Raw genomic sequence first — 7,402 nt, 5'->3', positions numbered from 1 at the left:
CAAATACTGTATGCTAACACATATATATGGAATCTAAAAAAAAAAAGGTTCTGAAGAACCTAGGGGCAGGACAGGAATAAAGACGTAGACATAGAGAATGGACTTGACATGGGGAGGGGGAAGGGTAAGCTGGGACGAAGTGAGAGAGTGGCACTGACATATATAAATACCAAATGTAAAATAGATAGCTAGTGGGAAGCAGCCACATAGCACAGGGAGATCAGCTCAGTGCTTTGTGACCACCTAGAGGGGTGGGATAGGGATGGTGGGAGGGAGACGCAAGAGGGAGGGGATATAGCGATATATGTATACATGTAGCTGATTCACTTTGTTATACGGCAGAAATTAACACAACAGTGTAAAGCAATTATAGCAATAAAGATGTTAAAAGAAAGAAAGAAAGAAAAATTTAAAATCCAAAGGGAAAAAAAAAATTTCTCAGACAGGCAAAAATTAGAAGAATACTAAACCTATGCTAAAAGAAATATTGAAAGGTCTTCTCTAAATAGAAAAGAAGTAAGAATCTATAGGAAAGAGATAAACACAATTGGAAAGTAAATCACTTAAATAAGCCAGTATACAGACTAAATAGAAAAAAAAATTTTTTTAATTTGTATATGTGAAAGTGATTATAACCACAATGAATAGCAAAAGGATCAATATGAAGACGTAAAAGAGGACATCAAAATCATAGAATGTGGGGGAGGGAAGTAAGAAAATGTAGATTTTTTTTGAGATTGTATTTGAGCCTATATGACTACCAGTCTAAAGCAAGTAGATATAGTAATGGGTTAACATTCTTGAAAATCAGGGTAACCACAAATCAAAAACATAATAGATTCACAAAAACCAAAAAGAATAGAGCAAAAGCATAATATAAAAGAAAACCATCAACCCACAAAAGGAAAAACAAAAAGAAAAAGAAAGGAATAAAGAAGAAATACAAAATCAACTGGAAAACAAGGTTTAAAATGACAGTAAATTCATAACTATCAATAATTACCTTAGGGACTTCCCTGGTGGTCGGTCCAGTGGTAAAGAATCTGCCTTCCACAGGGGATGTGGGTTCAATCCCTAGTCAGAGAACTAAGATCCCACATGCCGCAGGACAACTAAGCCCACGCACCGCAACTACTGAGCTCCTGGGTCTCAACTAGAGAGCCTGCGTGCCACAAACTACACAGCCCACACACTCTGGAACCCATGCGCCACAACTACAGAGCCCACGCACCCTGGAGCCTGCACGCCATAACTAGAGAGAGAAAACCTGCATGCCACAACTAGAGAGAAGCCTGCGTGCCTCAACGAAGATCCCGCATGCCGCCAAAAATAAATAAATAAATAATAGAAAATCTTTTTTAAAAGTTAGCTTAAATGTCAATAGACTAAATGCTCTAATCAAAAGACACAGAGTGGCAGATTGAGAAGTAAAACATAACCTATAATATGCTGCGTACAAAAGACTCACTTTAGGGTGAAAGACACACACAGATTAAAGTGAGCTGATGGAAAAGGAAATTTCATGTAAATGGAAATGACAAGAAAACAAGGGTAGCAATACTCATATCAGACAAAATAGACTTTAAAACAAAGGCCATAAAGAAAGGCAATAAAGGACATTATATAATGATAAAGGGATCAATACAAGAAGAGGATATTGCACTCATTAACATATATGCACCCAACATAGGAGCACCTAAATACATAAAACAAATACTAACAGACATAAAGTAAGAAATTGATGGGGATACAATAATAGTAGGATACTTTAATACTCCACTGACATCAATGGACATATCTTCCAAACGTCAAACCAATAAGGCAACAGAGATCCTAAATGATACAATAGAACAGTTAGACTTGATATTTTCAGGACATTACACCCCCCCAAAAAAAACCACACACAGAATACACATTCTTTTCAAGTGCACATGGAACATTCTCCAGGGCTGACCACATACTAGGATACAAAACAAGCCTCAACAAATTTAAGAGGATAGAAATTATTTCATGCATCTTTTCTGACCACAATGGTATGAAACTAGAAATCAACCACAGAAAGAAATGAGAAAGAAACAATTACATGGAGACTAAACAACATGCTACCAAAAAAAAAAACCAACGGGTCAACAATGAAATCAAATAGGAATTTTTAAAATACCTTGAGACAAATGACAATGAAAACACAACCATACGAAATCTATGGGATGCAGCAAAAGCAGTCTTTAGAGGGAAGTTCATTGCAATATAGGCCTTCCTCAGAAAACAAGAAAAATCAGGAAAAATGATCAAATAAACACCTATCCTATTACCTAAAAGAATTAGAAAAAAGAGGAACAAACAAAACCTAAAAGTCAGCAGAAGGAAGAGAATAATAAAGACCAGAGAGGAAATAAATAAAATAGAAACAAAAAAGAAAAAAAAATCAATAAAACCAAGAGCTGGTTATTTGAAAAGGTAAACAAAATTGACAACCCTCTGGCCATGCTCACCAAGAAGAAAAAAGAGAGGACCCAAATAAACAAAATAAGAAATGAAAGAGGAGAAATAACAACTGATACCACAGAAATACAAAGAAACCATAAAAGAATTGTATGCCAACAAATTGGACAACCTAGAAAAAAATGGACAAGTCCATAGAAACATACAGCCCACCACAACTGAATCAAGAAGAAATAGATGGGAATTCCCTGGTTGTCCAGTGGTTAGAACTTGGTGCTATCACTCCGACGTGTGGGCCCAAGTTCGATCCCTGGTTGGGGAACTAAGATCCCACAAGCCATACAGTGTGGCCAAAAAAAAAAAAAAAAGGAAGAAGAAGAAGAAATCAAAAGTCCAGGATCAGATGGCTTCAGAGGGGAATTCTACCAAATGTACAAAGAAGAACTTACACTGATCCTTCTCAAACTCTTCCAAAAGATCGAAGAGGATGGAACAGTTCCAAAGTCATTCTATGAAGCCACCATCACCGATACCAAAACCAGAGAAAGACACTACTGAAAAAGAACATTATAGGACAATATCTTTGATGAATATAGATGCAAAAATCCTCAACGAAATATCAGCAAAACAAATCCAACAACACATAAAAAATGTCATATAGCATAATCAAGCTGCATTCATCCCAGGGTCACAAGGATGGTTCAACATATACAAATCAATCAATGTGATACACCACATCAACAAAAGAAAAGACAAAAAACACACGATCATCTCAATAGATGCAGAAAAATCATTTGATAAAATTCAACATCCATTCGTGATAGAAACTCTCACCAAAGTGGGTACAAAGCAAACATATCTCAACATAATAAAAGCTATTTATGATAAACCCATGCCAATATAATACTCAACGGTGAAAAGCTGAAAGCCTTCCTGCTAAAATCTGAAACAACAAGGATGCCCACTCTCACCACTTCTATTCAACATAATATTGGATGTCCTAGTCACAGCAATCAGACAAGAAATAAAAGGTATTCAAATTGGAAAGGAAGAGGTAAAATTGTCATTATATGCAAGATTACATGGTACTATACATAGAAAACCCTAAAGACGCCACACAAAAACTATTAGAACTGATAAACAAATTCAACAAGGTAGCAGGATACAAGATTAACATACAGAAATCGGTTGCACTTCTTTACACTAACAATGAAGTATCAGAAAGTAAAAAAAAAAAAAATCCCATTTAGAATCAAATCCAAAAAAAAAAAAAACATAGGAGTAAACCTGACCAAGAAGGTGAGAACTATAAAACATAGATAAAGGAAACTGAAGATGATTCAAAGCAATGGAAAAATATTCCATGTTCTTGGATTGGAAGAATTCGTATTGTTAAAATGGCCATACTACCCAAAGCAATTTACAGATTTAATGTGATGTCTATCAAATTACTCATGACATTTTTGACAAAACTAGGACAAATAATCCTAAAATTTATATGGAACCATAAAAGACCCAGGCTTGCCAAAGCAATCCTGTGGATAAAGAACAAAGCTGGAGGTATTGCCTTTCCAGACTTCAGACAATACTACAAAGCTACAGTTATCAAAACAGTATGGTATTGGCACAAACACAGACATATGAATCAATAGAAAATAGAGAGCCCAGAAATAAATCTATACACCTAGAGTCAATTAATCTTCAACAAAGGAGGCAAGAACATACAATGGAGAAAAGACAGTCTGTTTAGCAAGTGGTGTTGGGAAAGCTGGAGAGCCGAATGTAAATAAATGAAGTTAAAACACTCCCTCATACCCTACACAAAAATAAACTCAAAATGGCTTAAAGACTTAAATATAAGACATGACATCATAAAACTCCTAGAAGAGAACAAAGGCAAAACATTCTCTGACATAAAATTGTAGCAATGTTTTCTTAGGTCAGTCTCCCAAGGCAATAGAAATAAAAGCAAAAATAAACAATGGGACTTAAACTTATCAGCTTTTGTACAGCAAAGGAAACCGTAAACAAAAAGACAACATGCAAACTGGGAGAAAATATTTGCAAATGATGCAACCAACAAGGGCTTAATTTCCAAAATATACAAACATCTCATACAGCTCAATATCAAAAAAACAACCAAATCAAAAAATGTGCAGAAAACCTGAATAGACATTTCTCCAAAGAAAACATACAGATGGCCAATAGGCACATGAAAAGATGCTCAACTATGCTATTAGAGAAATGCAAATCAAGCAAGCACAATGAGGTATTACCTCACACCAGTCAGAATGGCCATCACTTAAAAGTCTACAAATAATAAAACATAGATGAACAATACAATAACTGAAATTAAAAATAGACTAGAAGGAAGCAATAGCAGAATAACTGAGGCAGAAGAACAGATAAATGACCTAGAAGACAGAATGATGGAAATCTCCACCATGGAACAGAATAAAGAAAAAAGAACAAAAAGAAATGAGGACAGTCTCAAAGACCTCTGGGACAACATTAAACGCACCAGCATTTGAATTATAGGGGTCCCAGAAGGAGAAGAAAAAGAGTAAGGGCCTGAGAAAATATTTGAAGAGATTATAGTCAAAAACCTCCCTAACATGGGAAAAGAAATAGTCACCCAAGTCCAGGAAGCGCAGAGAGTCCCATACAATATAAACCCAAGGAGGAACACACCGAGACACATACTAATCAAAAAAGCCTACAAATAATAAATGCTGGAGAAGGTGTGGAGAAAAAAGGAACCCTCCTACACTGCTGGTGGGAATGTAAATTGGTGCAGCCACCATGGAAAACAGTATGGACGTTCCTTAAAAAACTAAACATTGAGTTGCCATATGATCCAGCAATCCCACTCCTGGGCATATATCCAGAGAAAACTCTAATTTTAAAAGATACATGCACCCCAATATTCAGAGCAACATTATTTAAAACAGCCAAGACATGGAAGCAACCAAATGTCCATCAACAGATGAATGGATAAAGGAGATGTGGTACATATATACAATGGAATATTACTCAGCCATAAAAATCATGAAATAATGCCATTTGCAGCAACATGGATGGATCTAGAGATTATCATACTAAGTGAAGTCAGGAAGAGTAAGACAAATACCATATGATATCACTTATATGTGGAATCTAAAATGATACAAATGAACTTATTTATGAAAGAGAACTAGACTCACAGACACAGAAAACAAACTTACGGTTGCCAAAGTGGAAAGGGAGTGGGGGAGAGATAAATTAGGAGTTTGGGATTAGCAGATACAAACTACTATATATAAAATAAATAAACAATAAGGTCCTACTGTATAGCACAAGGAACTATATTCAATATTCTGTAATAAACCATAATAAAAAAGAATATGAAAATATATATATATGTATAACTGAATCACTTTCTGTGCACCAGAAACTAACACACTGTAAATCAACTATACTTCAATTTAAAAAATAAAAAGAAAATAATAATAATAAAAATAACATAAAACACACAAGTAGGAAAAAAAACTCAACAGTAAGAAAACAAATAGTTCATTTAGAAAATAGGCAAAAGACATGAATTGATATTTCACCATACAGAATATACAGATGGCACATAAGCCATGAAAAGATGTTCCACATCATTAGCCATTAGGGAAATGCAATTAAAACCACAATGAGATATCACCACACCCCCATCAGAATGGCTATAATAAAAAACAGTGAGAACACCAAATGCTGACGAGGATGCAAAGAAATTGGGTTACTCACATACTGCGTGTAGGAATCTAAAATGGTACAGTCACTCTGGAAAATAGCTTAGCAGTTTCTTTAAAACCAAATATATAACAACCATATGACCCAGCAATTGCTCTCCTGAGCATTAATCCCAGAGGAATGAAGACTTATGTTCACAAACCTGTACACAAATGTTTATAGCAGCTCTATTTGTAACAGCCATAAACTGGCAACAATCCGCATGTCCTTCAATGGATGAATCATTAAACAAACTGGTACATCCATGCCATGAACTACTACTCAGCAATAGTGAGGAAAGAACTACTGATAAACAAAACAACCTGGATGAGTCTCCAAAGAGTTATGCTGGGTGAAAAAAGCCAATCACAAAAGGTTACATATGGTAACCACATTCTCGAAAAAACAAAATTATGTAATTTGGACAACAGACTGATTGGCGGGAATTAAGGAGGAGATGAGGAAGGAGGAAAGTAGGTATGACAGTAAAAGGGAAACATGAGGGGACTGTTCTGTATCTTGACTATATCTATGGCAATATCCTGATTGTGTTATTGTTTACAGTTTTGCAAGATGTTACCTTTAGGGGAAACTGGGTGAAGGGTACATTACATCTCTCTATATTATTTCTTACAACTGTAGGTGAGTCTACAATTATCTCAAAATAAAGAGTTTAATTAAAAATACTGTTGATATTCTGTGGTTAAAAAATGGAATTCTAAAGAAAAACAGAGATTTTAGGTAGCGACAATTAGTAATTTATAAAACCTCCCTCTTGAGGAAAACTTCCCTCTCTTGGACTCATATCGATCCCTTTACTGACTATAGGGGGGAAAAAACTTAGAGCATGTATACTGAGTTGATTCTAACAGAATAAACAAAGTAGATTTTTAGAGCAAAGTAGAATTTTAGAGAACATTTCCTTCAAGTAGATGCATAAGTAAGGAGCTAAGGCCCAGAATGGCCGTTATATTAGGAAGCCTGGGGTCAGGGCAGGTATCCAAATAAACATATCCTCTAGGCATTTAGAAATACAAGATTGGAGTAGTGCTGAAAATTCATGACCAGAAATGAAGTTAGACCATTCCCATAGAAATAAAGGTAAGAGGGCTTCCCTGGTGGTGCAGTGGTTGAGAGTCCGCCTGCCGATGCAGGGGACACGGGTTCGTGCCCCGATCCGGGAAGATCCCACATGCCACGGAGC

General features: G+C 35.7%; 1 protein-coding gene and 1 long non-coding RNA gene across 3 annotated transcripts in view; one reads left to right on the top strand and one right to left on the bottom strand.

The window, feature by feature from the left end:
- The window catches only part of LOC114486273 (uncharacterized), a 70,220-nt gene that overhangs the window by 52,781 nt on the left and 10,037 nt on the right, over positions 1 to 7,402 (bottom strand). The gene's annotated exons all lie outside the window — the stretch shown is intronic.
- Positions 1 to 7,402, top strand: part of LOC102984446 (cytosolic carboxypeptidase 3) — a 96,095-nt gene that overhangs the window by 87,561 nt on the left and 1,132 nt on the right.

The sequence above is a fragment of the Physeter macrocephalus genome, chromosome 5 (assembly GCF_002837175.3).
Source record: "Physeter macrocephalus isolate SW-GA chromosome 5, ASM283717v5, whole genome shotgun sequence".
Lineage (NCBI taxonomy): Eukaryota > Metazoa > Chordata > Mammalia > Artiodactyla > Physeteridae > Physeter > Physeter macrocephalus.
Note: the sequence above shows the minus strand (reverse complement) of the source record. Positions and strands in the feature narration are given on the sequence as shown.